Source organism: Castor canadensis, chromosome X (genome assembly GCF_047511655.1).
Source record: "Castor canadensis chromosome X, mCasCan1.hap1v2, whole genome shotgun sequence".
Classification (NCBI taxonomy): Eukaryota; Metazoa; Chordata; class Mammalia; order Rodentia; family Castoridae; genus Castor; species Castor canadensis.
Window position 1 is genome coordinate 15078359 of NC_133405.1, and position 17230 is coordinate 15095588.

Below are 17230 nucleotides of genomic sequence, written 5' to 3' on the forward strand. Positions count from 1 at the left end.
GTTAAGCCTCCATTACTCATAATACAAAAAACAAATGACATGAGAGAAAATCTTTATGACTGTAGGACAGAGAAAGTTTTCTTAAGCAAAATAATAGAAAATAAAGTAAAACAAAAAATCGCTAGTCATAAAGGGTAAACTGATCTTTTTGGTTCTATAATAAAAATTTCTACACACAATGTCTTGAAAATAATATTGAGTGAAACTATGAAGTTACCTCATGATACAGTGTGGGCTCATATGTTAATTGTTGGAAAACAGGAACTTATAGTATATGTTGTTTATAGTTATGTGTAGTATAAAATTATTAAAAATATAAATAGAAACTGTAAAGCAGATATCTTAGCTAACAAAAAGAAGAGATAAGTGGGGACTGGAGTTGGGAGTGTATAATGTTAACTGAAATGGTTTCAACGTCTTAAAAATAAAGTGTGTATGAAAAACAAGGAAGCAGTCTCTCTATACAAGCAAAAGACTGGCAAGGAAGGGAGGCAAATGTTGACAGTAGCTGTGTTTTCCCTCATCCTAACCTTTGAAAAAAATTAAAAAATAATGAAAAAATAAAGTCTGAAACAAGTATAACCTAAGGTTAAGAATTCATAGCATTGAATATGAATAAGTTGATGTTTTCTATCACTTTCTATTCACATCTATATGCTTAAGATATTGATACTCCAGTGTGCTGAAGGAAGATAAGTACTCGATCATGGTTCAAGTCCAGGCTCTCCTGCCTTGTGATCTATAGCAGGTTATTCAATTTCTCAGTACTTCAGTTTTCTTAGTTGTAAGTTGGGAATCATTGTAGTGCTTTGCTTAAAGTGTTATTGTGAGAATTATGAAATAATGCACGAAAAGCACTATGTACAGTGCCTGAAACAGAAGCATAGAATGTACTTTCGCCTTTGTGAGCATTTCCAATAAACCTGTCCAAATTAGATTTTAAGCAGTGGTTTTAGCAGTGCTTTACTATATTTTGATAACATTTCTTTTTGAAATAATTTCATAGTAACAGAGAACCCTCATTTACCCTTCACCCAAATTTTACTGCAACTGCTTTAACATTCTCATTCTATAATTTGGATTAAAAAAAACTTCTTGATGAATGGGCTACCAAATCATCATCTAGTCTATGATATAGGAAAAATGGGCTGTTTGGAAGGCAGTACACTGTGGTGACTAAAAACATAAGCATTTTATTTGACAGTCCTTATGGGATGTCTGCTTTTCTACTAGCCAATCTGTGACTTTGGGTAAGTCACCTAACCTCTCTGTGTCTATAAGAGAAAAGCCATCATGGTGCAGCCACACTGGCCACGGATCTATCCTTGGAACCACTAAGCAGCCCCAACATTTCTGAGTTGGGACTGTTTTCAGTGTCATTTGCTGGAAAGCTTAGAGAGGCTGGATTTTAAATTAGCTCTCCAGCCTGCCGTGATGGGTGGAGAGGCCCAAGGTATGCCATTTTTCACTGAAAACAGAGTCATATCAATGTGCTTCTCTCGCCAGAGGCCAAACTTAAATTTTCTAGATTTTTCTTAAGGAAAATGTGTGTGCACATGCTCACAAATGTTCTTTTGATTTGTTTGATTTTTTCCAAGTCATCAAACCCAGCTCCCTTTGCCACTTTTTTCTCCTTGTTTGCTACTGAGGCTTTTGGGGAGAACTATTCTTTGTGAAAAGCCCAGTAATATCCCTTTCAATGAGGCTCTGATTAGGGCAGCAGTAAGCAAACATGGTGAAGGCAATGACCTTCCTGGGGTAACTTAGGGAAAGAAAGAAGAACGTTTTGGTACTGTAGAACACTGAATCCTAAAGGTGGATCTGAGGAACTTTGACAGTCTTTGACAGTATTTCTCATGTCTGACTGAACATCATAGCATGTGCCTGTAATCCCAGCAGAAGGATCATGAGTTTGAAACCAGTCTGGGTTACATAGTGAGACCATGTCTCAAAACAAACAAACAAAATTTCCCATATTTGTATCTAAGTGAGAAAAAATAGACAAGGTAGTGAGTTTTTCATAAAGCTAAGAGACTTCAACACAGTGAACTATTTTCTTTTTGAGATTGTGTCCTTCTAACTTTTGTTGATAAAGTATCTTCTTGTTTATAAAATTCTAATGGTAGCTTTTTTAAACAATGCTTTTATTGGCAGTCAAGCTTGGTAAATCCTATATATGTGTATATGGATACATATGCATATATATGCACACATAAATCTGACATATTTATATATAGGGTTTATATATTTATAAGCATATATTTATGTATTTATACAAATATATCCACATGGTTTATACATCCATGTGAATATATATTTATAAAAATATATGTTGTATAGACACATAGGAACATAATATACAATATAATATATAGGGTTTATATATCTGTTCACAAATAATACATAAATAATATATACTTGTTCATATACATAAAATGTTTAGGGGAAATTTTATTGGTCCATGAAATCCAAAAATCTGGAGGCTTAAAGTTAAGACTGCCAAACATGAAAAGGTTCATCAACATTAAGCTCCTAATCCCAATTTTACAGATATGTTGACTGAAGGACTTAAAATTCACAGAGCAAGTTGATAGTAGAGCCAACTAAAACTAAATCACCTGATACTTTTTCTGAGCTTTCTCTCCTCTGCCTAGTCACTAAAAATAGAAAGAGGCACTGTAGACCACCTCCTCTAACATCACTATGTAACAGGTTTTTACCATGCACTGTTTATTTCCTGTTTTGTTTTAAATTCAGGAAAAAAGAACAACCAAAATCCCAATGGGAAATAACGACTAAATTCCCTGCCTCATGATTGTTAACCCTGTTGGAGTGGAAGCAGGCAATAAAATAGTCACTTAAATATTTTGCTGACTTGCTTCCTCTTGAGCCAGAAGAAGAGCCTACCCATAGCATTAATTTCTGATTAGCTGTTAATCCAGTCAGGTTAGATAACGGGATGGAGAAGAGTAAGTGTTCACGAATCCTTTTTAGATCGTTAACTTACTAGAGATGGCTTGCAAAGGTAGGTTATTGCTTTTAAAGAGGAAAACTGGAGGCTTTTCGGCTGTACCTGAAGGAAGAGACAATCATTTTTTGGCCTGGGGCAGCTGGTGCAAATGGAATCTTGTCAAAACTAGGACCCTCTGGTAGCTTGTACCTAGAATTACACCCACAGTGCCAGAATTAGAGGGGCCCTAGAAATAGTCATAGAGAACCTTGCTCTGAGAAAACCTCTGCCTCTAGGTTAAAGGAGACCTGGCTTTGATAAAAAAAAAAAAAGGCCTCCAAGTATTATGTTTTACACTAGTGAATTAGTTTTCTATTGTTGTTGTATCAAATCACCACAAACTATATGTCTAAAAACACCACCAATTTATTATCTTCAGTTCTGAATGTCAAAAGGTCAAACGGTCTCACTGGGCTAGCATCAATGTATCAACAGAGCTGTGTTCCTTCTGGATGCTCTGAAGAGAGCATCCTTCTCTATCTCAGCTTCTACAGGCCACCCACATCCCTTGCCAGTTGCTATTTGACTCAAATGTCTGCATCCATCCTCACAAGGTCTTCTGTCTTTCGGACTATAACTCTCCTGCCTCTCTCTTACTGGAATCCCTTAATTACGTTGGTTCTGCTCCTATAATCCAGGATTATCTGTCCATCTCAAGAACCCATCTGCCAAGTCCCCTTTGACTTATAAAGTAACATGCACAAGCTTAGGAATTAAGATGTATACATCCTTGGGGTATAGGGCCATAATTCAGCTTACCACAACTAATAAAGGTATTTTTTCAAGTGAAATTATGTAAGGAATCCCAATATGTAAATTGCATCAAAGTAGAAATTCTATATTTAATGTTTCACCATTCTATCTCCACTATTTCTTTCCTGCTACAGTCCCAGAAGTACCCAATGTGGAAACTTGTGGCTCTAGAACCATTCTGAATACAACTGATTTATACCTGAAGGGAAAACCACACTTGGAAACACCTCAGTCACCCATCTTTGGCATTATTATGTTCTTCAGTGAAACCTTACACTCTCAATGCTTGTCAGTGAGCTTCACCAGACAACAGACCCTGCATATTTATCACTGACATTCCCAGAAGCTGAGGTACTCAGTGTTTGTTGATGAAGGAGTACCTAATCAGTGAATGGTGAGTAAAAACTGCTTAGTCAGCATGCATTTGCTGTTTCCCTGCTAACAATTATTCATGAGTCAGACCAGTATATGAGCATTATTGGAAAAAGACCAAACTGGACCCTTGCCACTTGCCCTTCCTTACCACATCCAGTCCCAAATCATCTATACACACGTACACACACTGAATCCTAACAGAAGGTATTCTTTCAAATCTTTATCATGGTCATCTTATTTGCACAACTTGGAAGTAAATTCTTTTCCTCTTTCACAGAGTCTCATTCTTGAGAGCCAGATTAGAAATGGAACAAAGAACATTAGAGATATAGGCACTTTGGTGCATAGAAGTCATCTAGCATGCTCAACTTATAGATGAGCAAACTAAGTCCTCCTAGATCTAATGTATCATCTAGAGATTATAGTTAATAATAATGCATAATATACTTGAAATTTGCTAACAGTAGATCTTCAGTGTTCTCACCATACACAAAAAAAGGTAACTAGGTGAAGGGATAGATATGCTAAGTAACTTGATTATACTAAGCAGTTCACTATGTGCACGTACATCAACATGTCACACAGTGCACCTTAAATATACAAAATTTTAGTTAACAATTTACAAAAAAAGGGGGGGCTTACCTAATAATATAGAGCACAATTTTAAAACATCTAAACTACATTCTAGGTCTCTGCCCTCAAATCTAGTGTTCTTTCCATCATTCTACGGTTGTATTAAGTGGAATAATTCTATCTAGAATAACATTAGCTATAGAGATCAGAAAACTTGAAGTTTTAAGGATGGTACAATTATCTCTCATCTTTGCAAACTGGTGTCTCATAGGATAAATTTGACCCACAGACCTGCTTACTTTGTCTCATTGTTTGCTTTAGTTGAACCTATGACTCTTTAAATAAAGCAGGCAGACTCCATTTTACCAACATTCCCACCACACCCATGTGTCTTAAAGACTTACAGTTCAGAAAATAATCACTGTGTAGTAGTGAACCCGTTTCTTGGTCAGAGAGATGACAAAGCAGAATGTATCTCTTTTTCCTCCAAAGCAATCATCACTAACTTCTTGCCCAGGTCTTTCACACTAACCCCTTTAGAATCCTTAGTTTGGACTCTAATTTATTTGTTTTAGGTTATATGAGACTGTGACTTTGGCAATATAATCAGATAGCATATTAAAAAGACAATTGCAAACTAGTTATAATACAAATTCTTAAGCATTAAATAAATGGGAATAGTGGGGGCAGAGCAGAGTTCCAGTTCCAGTGGTGCACTGAAATGATAACTAGAAACTGTGAATGGTCACATGTAATGAGGTAAGGAGGAAAGGCCCAAAATCTAAGATACCCCAGAGAGCAAGTTTAAGGCAGCAAGAATGAGACTAAGCCTACCCCTGGTGGAGATTGAACTTCTGGTATCTTGCTTGGCATGTAGAGGCTTAGTGTAGGCAAAGTTGCATGGAGCTGGAACAAGCAGGAATAGACAGTAGTTACTATACTTTTGGGCAAATTGTTGGCACTTGGTCAAAGCATGTTGCTTGAGACAATTGAGGTAATGCCAATATATTGAGTAAAATTATACAGGCATACCTTGGAGATATGCAGGTTCAGTTTCAGATCACACAATACTGCAAACATTACAATAAAGTAAATGACATGAATTTTTGGTTTATACATAGCCTATTAAGTATACAACACCATTACAACTAAAAAATGTTTACACCTTCATTTAAAAATACTTTATTACCAAAAAATGCTAACAATCATCAGAACTGTTGGAAAAATGGTTCTAGTAGACTTGCTCAATGCAGGGTTGCCACAAATCTTCAATTTGTAAAACTTAAGATATCTGCAAATTATAATAAAGCAAACTGCAATAGCACAAGGTATGCCTGTAATTGGATCCAAGTTGTGATTCTGGACTTAAAAACATTGATTAGTCACAGAACTTTAAGCATAGCACACCACATAGAATATTTTTGGAAACTCTTATTTTATTTGGACATTTATATCTGATATTTGGTCAAGTCTTAAAGCATCCTAGGCTTTGAAGTGATGCTGAATCCTAAACAGTGAACCTTCAAAAACTTTTGACTCTGCCACAGGACATGGGTGTGATCTATAAACAAGAACAGAACAGATTTGAAAGGCGGAAAACTGTCAAGTTTTGACATTAGGTGTAATAGGCAGGATTCCATCTCTAGTCCATCAAGTCTCATTCCTTAAGAACACAACTAACCAAAGTCCGCTTAGGAAAAGGCATAAGCAAAAAAGCATGGCAGAATACCTGTCTCTGCCACTGGTGTCATATGACTGGAGGAGTGCCCTAATTGTCTACTTCATGAATATTGTATGCTGCACATATGATAGTGATAGCAATACAGTTTGCACCAGAAATGTCTCCTGGTAGACTCAACATATTAGCTCCATGCAGACAAAATATCTGCTTATAATGCTCACCATTATATTCTTGCAATTTAGACTAGGTGCCTGGCACATGGTGCTGTGGGGTGCTCCCAAGGACCCCAATAAACAGCACTGCATTTTATCATCCAGGTTCTGAACACATTGACAAATACATAAAGCTGTGAAGTATGGACTTTAAAATACTACTTCATTAGTGACAGATTAGCCAGGCTAGAGGACCTAGATTGACAAGTAAGTCATAGTGTCCATTAAATGGATTTCAAAGTTGGAAGATTTTTCCATTTAAATATAGGCAACACAGGAGTAGAACAGGTCACCTACTTGGAGGAGCAGTGTAACACACTGGCTCTTATCAGTATGATTGTTTTCAAGGAAAAGCAAGACTGAACTGGGTTGAAAATGTCCAGGGTATTTCCTTAAATTTACCAATAAAATAAGCAGTCCTCACTTGTGTTTTCAAAAAATACTTGATGAGAGGAGCCTGTGGAGGATGAAGGTCAGAAACACCACCTTTGGTAATTAGTATAGCCGGAGGACAAATTTGGCCTAATCTTCATGTTTGCCCAGAGAAGTCTGAGATAGCCAGTAAAAGGTCCTTGGGAAAGACTATCTTGAATATCACAGTGTGATTCTATGGAACCAGGCTGTAAATCACCTCACAAAGGCTGCCCTGACTTCTGGCTGGGGGAATCACAGGAAAACAAGGCACTTGCTCAGAGATAAGGCAAATTCATTTGGGGAGCAGGGAAAAGTATTGCTGGTGTAGCATGAATATGAGATATCAGCTAATCTCTGGTCCAAAATGAAACTGGATGGAAACAGATTCATTAAGCCAAAGCAAACTTCATGGTCTGTTTTGATTTGCTTTGTAGAACACCTGTTAATGTTAATCTATTTCTACCTGTGTGTTTCCCACTGAACTAATCTAAGACAATAAGAAAAGTCAAGGGGCCTAATACTGTAAGAAAGAGAACCTTAGAGCTGGGCATGGTAGTACATGCTTATAATCCCAACACTTGGGAGATGGAGGCAGAAGGATCCCAAATTCAGCCTGAGCTACCTAGTAGCCAGACCCAGTCGTCCCCCCCCAAAAAAAATATATATATAAATGAGAACCTCAGAAGAGGTTCTTGTTCTTGAAAGTCTTCTGACTGAGAGTCGCAGACATGAAAGAGAAAACATTTTTCTCCATTCCCCTACAGGACCATGTCCAGTAACGTCCAATGATTGGAAAGGGCTGTTATTATGGGCACCACACTGTTGAAGCTTTTGAGGTAATAACAGCAGGTTCTTTAGAAACTCTGTTTTTCTCTCAGGTAAATTGCATGTAAAGAAGTTGGATTATCACAATGTGCACTGGTTATGTGACCCAAAGTTCTTTTTTTTTTCCAAGTCAATAAACACTTTAAAATATGAGACAAAGATAAATCCTGGTTCTACTAGAAAACATGCTTTCTACTATTGTCTATATCTTGAATAATATGCACATTGCAATGCGAAACAAGATAGATAAAATCTAAACACTTTCACATGTTATCATTGCATATGTTTTCCATCCAGCATTTGGAAAATAGAAGTTGGAATATCTTAAGTTGAAAATCACCTATTATACCTATCCAGATAAATAAGTACCTGTCTCACTATAAAATGTAGAGCATGTTGAAAGTCACAATCAAAAAGATACACAAAGGGCTGGCAAAGTGACTTAAGTGGTAGAAAATATGGACAGTGTGGATCACCATAAACATGAGGTGTAGATTAAGGAGAAACATCAAGCTAGGTATATGTCAGCAGTAGTAAGAAGGATATAAATATTGGAGTCTCTAAGACTTAAATGAATATTAAGAAGTGCATCAGAATGCATGTGACCTCATGTGCAGCTGAAATTTTGAGCATTGTTTAGAACCAAGTTTAATCAATATACCATTAAGTAGCTAGCAGTCATAATATTTATATCATGATACAATATTATAATCAAACGAGCATTATTCTTTCAAAGGACATAATGTGACAAGGATCTTTATGCTATATGAAAATAGAAGAATGAAACCTGTTGAAATTATTCTAAGAATGGGGAGGAGGGGGAAAGAGGGAGAACGATGGAGGGAGTAAATCTAACTAAGCTATATTAAAGAACATATGTAAATACCTCAATGTATCCTCTGTACAACTATTATATACTAATAAAATTATTTTTAAAAGCCCTTCAAAAAAAAAAAAGAAAATCTGGACAGTAAGCATGTGGTGCTGAGTCCAAATTCCAGTTCCACATACAAGGAAATTATTAACCCATCACTTCCAGCACTTAAGCAAGTCCATTGATGCAGGATTCCATGTGGCTGTCTTTATTGGCTGGCACCAGAAAAGAAGCATAAAGGCTGTTCTAGAGAAAAAAGGTAGACATACATACCCCACAGATCTCTAAGAATTTATAAGCCAATTTCCAGTGGCTCAGGCCTATAATCTTAGTATTTGAGAGGGTAAGCCAGGAGGATAATTATTGGAGGTCATCCTAGGCAAAGAGTTCACAGGCCCTTGCTCCAAAATAACTAGGAGAAAACAGACTGGATGTGATGTGTGGCTTTGACCCAAAGTTCTTGGTTGTACTATGGAATTGACAGTTTTATCATCCATTAATGATAATAACCCACATTTAACCTAACTCTTTTTGCTTACAAGCTTTGTTAACTCTCTGTAAATGTTCTCTGAGACTCAGATCCTCCCTGGGTCTAAGATTTGCCTCAAAAGCCTAATGACCTGTCTAGTTTTCATTATGACATACCTTTAGGTACACTCCTGATGCCCTTTAAACTTTAGAAAGAATTAAGGTGACAAACTTAGTTTGGATATTTATACATAGTCATTCATTACTTCAAAATTTATTGAGAACCTAGTACATGCCAGGCTTTGTTCTCTAAACCCTTTAGAAACACCATCAACCCTGCAAAACTTATGGTATACTCTGTTTCCCAGATGAGGAATTATCTCACTAAAGGGGTGAAGTTGCTTAGCCAAGTTTGACAGAGAATAAAAAGTGGATCTAGGATTCACACCCAGGTCTACTGAGCTCCCAAGCTCCGCCAGCTCTTTCTAATAACAAGCTCAACTGCTTCCAGCTTCTTCTCTAGGACTCTCCAGATCAGAGGACCATGTCCATGCTTATATGGTGCTCATTTGGTTTCTTCCTGCTTTTCCCCCACTTGAAATGGAAAGAGAAAATGCCCCATTACAACAGAATGTGTCTCTGAATGGTAAAGGTTATTCCTTGATTTCTTCTTTGGGGAATATAGAATGGTTGTTTCTTTTCTTTTCTTTTTGCTGTTTGCTTCTCTCTCCTTCTGGATGGAAACCACTGAGTGGGAAGAAATATAACATCATTAAAATATAATTTAGAGCTTCCTTAAATAACTTCTTACAGTAACAAGTGGCTTTGGATGAAAAAGCTTTCAGTCACACTTGGGGCTTAGACCAGAAAAAAAAAAAGTTTGTGGTTATTTTAAACCAATTATTAACAAATATTTTAAATGGATCCTTAAAGCTGTTTCATCCAGGCCGAGCATGAACAGGAGTATAGAGTCCTGTCTCCACAGATAGGCATCAAGTTTAAGCCCTGTGGATCATGGGGTCCTAACTACCATGCTCCCCAAGTTTTTTGGCCAAGAGGCCAGGAAAGAAGAAGGTACGGGTGGTATGATCCTTCAAGTTTGGGATGATACAAGATTTGACCAGAATTTCTCTCCAAGTTGAAATACCCCAAAAGATTATTTTCTTAGGATTCTCTTCCAAACAAGTGGAAGAGATAAGGAAAGACGGACATTTGGGAAACATGCGCTTAGAATTACTCAGTGGATTCCAGGGTCCTGGTAGAGTCAGCCAGCACATTCTTAAATGTGGCCTTCCATTACAGCTGACCCACGATAAATCTTCTAACAGGGAGTGGATCGCATATTACCCATTAGAGAGTTCCTAAAACTCTGGTACTAACTGATGTTTTTATTTTGCAAAACATAAATCTTGTACAAATGTTCTCATTAAAGAAGCTTTGTGAATCTTTTTATTTTAAACCAAAGAGGCCTTTCTGTAACGCAGATAAGCCCTCTCTAATCTATCTGCATTGTTTCAGAGCTTTTTGGGTAGACTTTCTTAAAGAAGGTTACTAGTAATGCTGCAAATCACAAGTATATTGTTTATTTATAAGTTACTCATTATAGCACACATCTCACCTAGAAGTTCACGTCCCGTTGTTTCTATTCATTGTCAATTAATGTTGAATAGTGCTTACTACTTTTGTGCCCCTTAACCTTGTAACATGAAACTTTGGAAATTTTACAAGAGTCTCAAAACTAACAGGGATTAAAAAAAAATCAAGCATATGTTGCATGAAAGAGAGCCAGGTTCCAAATATCAAAATAACGACACTATGATTTTTGTTTTGTTTTGCTTTTTGCTTTTCCTTTACAAAGTGAAGAACTATAATTGGTCCTGTGCTTTCCTACCAGTGAGGGAGTGCCTCAGCCTCCCACGTGCTGGAGTTATAGGCATGCACCACCATATCTGGCTCTCTCTTTCATTTCTTAAACTGAAGTTAGGGCACTGAAATCTTAAAGGAAGTCAACTGAAATCATAAAGTTGTGGCTTTAAAAATACAAATATCTGATGGCTGTTGGGGGCTCTTTGCTTCTTAGTTGGCTAATATGTGTGTGCCTTCAGGATAAAGGAGACATAAACCAGGGCTAGGGACGCCTATGGAGACTTAGAATGTAATCTTCTCAAAAAAGCATGTGCCAATGTTTAAGTGGAATTGGAAGGACAATAGATTTGGATCAAAGTAATTGTCACTGTAATTGAATAGATGTCTGTTTCATTCATCACCAGGAATGGCAGAGTGAGGACTTTATAAACAAAGCAGTGTTTCTGTTACTGGTGGATGGAGTGTTCCAGATAATTCTTGGTTCTATGGGTGCAACTTCTAAGACTAAAAAGCTGCTCTGGGTGCAACAAAAGAACCACAGAGTAGGAAGATAGTAAAGAATAATTTATTAACCAAGCAAAAGTATACCTGGAGGCATGAGGGTGGAAGTTTAGATAGGGGCCAACTGCTTTGAAGTTGTCTTGAGCTGAAGATTTATTATCCAATAGGGCAGGGTTACTAGGTGGCACAAAACTGAGACATTTCCCTTGTGGTCCCTCACCAAATGGTTTGACAACCATTTTGGACAGTGACTGCCTGGGTTTCGGAAGTTGACACCTGTACTTTTGAGAAGGTGTGGGCAGGCACCTGCATGTTTGATCCTCTTTGCCCTTCCTGATTTAGCACTTCCCATGGAAGAGCATACAGTAGTCACTATGCTCTCAAGGTGCATGTGCAACCGTGATATAAGAAGCGTGCTCCATAAGGAGGTGAGTCATTATCTTAATCATTGATCCAGGGTGTGGGCAGTTTTATGATTTCGCCTCCAAGAAGGCGAATAGAATCTTGTAGTTAGGGTATTTCCTCATTCCTGCTCATATCTACTACTTACACTAGCACTTATCTTCAGAAGGATACATTTATAAGTGTGTGTGTGGAGGGGGTGATTCCCATGAGGTTGGCCTCTTTCTTAAATGAGAGAGATAACTAGAAGTAACAAGGACACAAACCAGCAAACCTCAGGAATACTAAGGATGCTAGGCAGGGAGAAGCTGGACTTCTAGAACAAATCTTTATCTAAATTAAGGGAAAGGGAATAGAGACCAAGTAGGTTGTTGTAGGCACACAGTATTACATGGTAATTGCGTTTAAAGTTACTCATAAATTGAGCTAAAGAGTTATGGGTAGGAAGTACTCAGCTGGATGCAAGGGTATATTTTCCGAGTTTCTGGGTAGAACCTAGAACTCAAAACAATGGATAAAACTCTCTGAAGGTGCCATTAGGCATCAAATGCACAGTACAGAATATATGCACATCACATTTGGTCTTCTGTATCCACAATTATATGGTATTTTTGAGATGCTATGCTGGGTAGATACCACCCAATTTATTCCTGATAGATCCAAACATAACTAGAGAGTAAAAGAGAGCCATTTTGTCCAAATATTAAGTATCAGTAATGGCATATTTAAAACCAAATTTACTGAGAATTCTCAAAGGAGAGAATAATGGTTGAACTTCTACCAAGGGGTAAATCCACTCTCTGTATGCTCTGCTTTCCTGTTTAAGAAAATAACAACTAATTTGGAAACAGAAATTGAATTGTGCTCCTGAATTTGATTGAATTAATTATAAATTTCTGTGGTTTTTAAATAACTGCTTATTTCTCAATGACTTCTGCATTATCAAATTTCCTAGCTAAGATGGATCTAAGTTTTTTGTCTGCTGCTTTGGTAATCTAGCCTTGTGCTTTAATTTTTGTGTACTCGTACAGAGGAGAAGAAGGTTATTAGGAGGTACCTGGGGTACTAAAGAATAAGATAATGTGCCTGGGTCTATCAGCACTTTGATTTGGATAATTTGTTCATTCACTTATTTATATAATTATGTGATTGTAACAGCCTTGACAACACATTTTATACTATGGGATTGAAAACTACTATCATTTCTAAACCCCTCAAAAATAATTGTAAGAATAAATTGTAGCTAATGCATAACTATTAGCCCTTAAAAGGAAAATGACATGAAGCCAGAAGTAGGACCACATTACTGATAAGTGGTAGTTACAAAAATGATTCCTGGAATACCAATCAGCTGGGAGATCTAAAGGACCAGATGAACTATACTGAGGGTGGTCCTGCTCACTGGCATTTTTCTCAATATATAAGTGGGCTTGGGAAAAGAGCAAAAAGGACATGTGAAGAACTAGAAGTTGGATTTCCACAAATTAAGGTCAGTTACCAAAAGAGTGTCTCTCAGTTAAAGGGGAGAATAGGAAGATCTGGACTCTGTTTTACTCTGCCTGATTGCTTCTGTGTTGCTAGAGTTGATGGATATTTTTCAGTCCTTGTCTTACTTGACATCTCTCCAGGAGCTACTGTTGACTGCTCCTTTCTTGAGGCACTGTCTTTCCAGTTCCATTTCTGACTGGTTCTTCTCAATCTCTTAAGTTTATCCTCTTCTAGCTGACTTTTAACTGTTGGAGATGGTCAGAATTCTATCTTTGGCCATCTTTTGTACTAATTTTCTACTCTTTCTAGGAGAATTCATTTACTTCCTGGCCTCAGCTACCACCTTTGTGCTGAAGTGACAGCAGCTGTATTTGTATCTCTAGGTAGCTCCTTTCCTTTGAGTTCCAGTCTATATGTGGAACTTCCCACTGCCATATCTCAAAGGTACCTCAGTTCAACATGTCTCAAAATAAACTCACCATCCTCTCACCCCATTCTGAACCTGCTCTTCCTCCAGGGTTTCCCATCTCAGTGAGCAGCTATATTATCTACTCAGCATGCAGTTCTGAAAGCAAGCAGTCATCCCTGACACCTCCCTCTCCCTCACACTCCATACCCAACTCATCACCAAGTCTTTCCAGTTGTAACTTATAATCTATCTCAAATCAAGCCACATCTGTCATTATCTCTCACCAGCCCCTGGTCCAAGCTACTATCATCTCTCATTGGCTAAGAACATCAAAACTTGTCTCTGTGCTTTTCCAATGATCTGCTATCCCACAAAACATAGCAGCCAGATCTTTTGAAAACATAAGTCAAATTGTGTCACTCTCTGGCTTAAAACGCATTAACAGTTCCCCATTTCCCTGAAAAAAAGTCTGAACTCCTTATCATGCATACAAAGCCTGTGTGATCTGTGCCCACTAACTCATCACCTCATTCAGACCATTCTTCCCTTTACTGATTACACTAGACACACTAGGCATTTCTAACTTCTTAAATTTGCCACTTAGTTTCCTTTCTTGGAGCCTCCCCTCATCTTTCCTCTGCCTCTAATAACTTCTCCCACACACTATCCTGCCTCCTACTGCCTTTGCTTAGTGTTATGGTTTGGATGTGGTTTGTCTCCCAAAGACTCATGTGCTGGAAGCTAAGTAATGGTATAGAGTTGGTGGGGTCTTTAAGAGGTGGTTACATTAAGGGACACAACCTTTGGAAGAGATCAATTTAGTTCTCCCAAGACCAATTTATTTTCAGCAAAGAACAGGTTGTTATAAAATAGTAAGTCTATCTTCTTCCTGGTCTCTTGTTTCTTGTCTTGCACATATGACCCTTCTGCACAAAGCTGATTCCCTTTTTGCTTTTCTGCCTTATTGTTTTGCAGACAGGAGGCCTTCACCAAATGCCAGCACAATGCCGGTTGAACTTTACAACCATCAGAATCATGAGCTAAATGAACCACTTTTCTTTCTAAAGTACTTAGCCTTGGGTATTTTCTTATAGCAATACAAACTAAGACATCTAGATAATTCTGAATCCTTCAGTGCTCAGGCAAAACATTATTTCCTTGGGAAAACTTCTCTCGTCCTTCAGCCTTGGTCAGACCCCCCTCATTATGTGCTCTTGTCCTCCCATCTTGACAAGCAAGATGTCAAGCAAGTCATTACTATAAGAAGTATATAATTGCAATTATGCAGTCCCTTTTGCTAGACTGTACAAACAGCATATGGCCAGAGATAGTGCCTCATTTTGATTCATCACATATTTCTAATTATAGCACATGATGAGTGCTCAATTTATACTGGTTAGAGAAGTAAGCATATGGCTCTAATCACCTTGTGTTCTTATTTCTTCTTTACCTGAGTGTCATTTCAGGTCCACTAGGACAGAGATTGTCTCCATCTTGCTCAGCTCAGTGCCTAGTGGAGTGAGTCTTGTTCATGGACAGGCACCAGGCTCACCTCAGGTGAGAAAGATAGTTGTAGGAGCCTGCTACTGAATGCTAAGCCTGTAAGAGGCATGCTCTTTATTTTTGGTAGGAGAAGCCATGGGTGGCAAGGCAAGACTGTCCTGAGGAGAGTGCTGGAACTCATACTTCTGGAACTCAACTGCCCAGAGGCTCCCAGAGCAGGAACACTGAGGCATGCCAGAGGCCATCAGAATACACACCTCACCCATGTGGGCATCAATGGTGATGGTATGACACAGGTAATGGGGGTGTGCAAGAGCATACATCTAGGGAAGTTTTGAAGAATGGCTTTTAGGGCAGCTGAGGTGGGAACAACAGAAAAGATGACTGGGACAGGGGATAATGTTCTACAGAATTTGAGAAAAGCAAGAAGAAATTTCTATGTATTGGACACTTACCAAATGCCAAGCACTGTGCTGAGGGCTTACAGACATTCTCCTAATTAGTACTTAAAAAGCACTGTGGAGTAGATGCTTCATTGCAGTTGAGGAAACCAAAGCATAAAGATATCAGGGAATTTTGTCAGAGTCCTGCATTTGGTAAGGTGGCACAGTCATGTTGAACTCTAGACATTAAAGAAAATAGAAGGGGAGGATCCAAAATGACGACTGGGACACAGACGCAAACTGCATGAGCTCTGGGAATCAGGAAACTTGCTGAGACACTGGAGACACACTTGGCTGAGGTAAAGCACCAGGAAGAGCTGAAGCTTCCACACCCTGAACCCCTAGCCAGGGAAAGGCTTCTCCATGTCACAATACACCGAAAGAACATGCAGGCTCCCCCCCCCCTCGCCGCTGCCTGCCCTCCAGCCTGCCAGGCTTCCATCCTGCCCACCCACTGGCCCCGCCAGCACACTGGCTGCCACCCTGGAAGCCTGCCAGGCCGCTGCCCACCTGACAGCATGCCGGCCTGCTGGGCCACTGCCCACCTGCACACTGGCCCACCAGGACCCTGCCCACCTGCCTGCCACAGGAAGTCTCTGGCACCACAAGACACTGGCTCCAAACCTGCCTAGGAGATGCAGACAAACAGGACTAGATGCTAAAGGAATAACACCAGAACTACTAAGACTGAAATTCTACTGTTCCTGGACTGGGGATTTTTTTTTTCTTTTTTCTTTCTTTGCTTTTCTTTAAGTGTTTGTTTGTTTGTTTTGTTCGATTTTTGATTGTCCACCATTATTCCCTGTTGATTTCTTTAGTTCTCTGTTTTTTCTCTTTATTTTTTTTCTTTTTTCTCTTTATTTCTTGGTTTTGTTAGTTTTACTGTTGTAAGTTAGCTAATACTAAATTACACATAGACCAGGGACAGAAACAGTATCAAGAAGAATGATGGGAAGACGAAAAAGGGATGGAAACCATTCTCCCCCAAAAAATAAATTAGTACATGATTCAGAGGGAAATGAAGAAAACAGATACCCAGATCCAAACTCCAACAAAACAAGAATAAACTATACTAAGGAACCCAAGAAAGCCCACAAGAATACATTGAAAGAAGAAATCTTGCAAGTAAGTAATGAGAGTTTCATAGAGATGTTACTAGACATGGTCAACCAAAACGTACAGGAGGTACTCAAGAAATTTCAAGACAACAAAAATAAAAATTATGAGAAAATGCAAGATAAGTGAACTCATAGAAGCCCTAAATAAACACCAAAGTGAAACATAAAACACCATAAATAGAGAGATAAATGAATTAGGGGCAAAAATTGACATTATTAAAGAGGAAGTGACCCATGATATGGAAAACCTCAGAAAAAAGAATGAAACAGAAATACAAAACACAATGGAAGGCCACTCCAGCAGAATAGAACAAG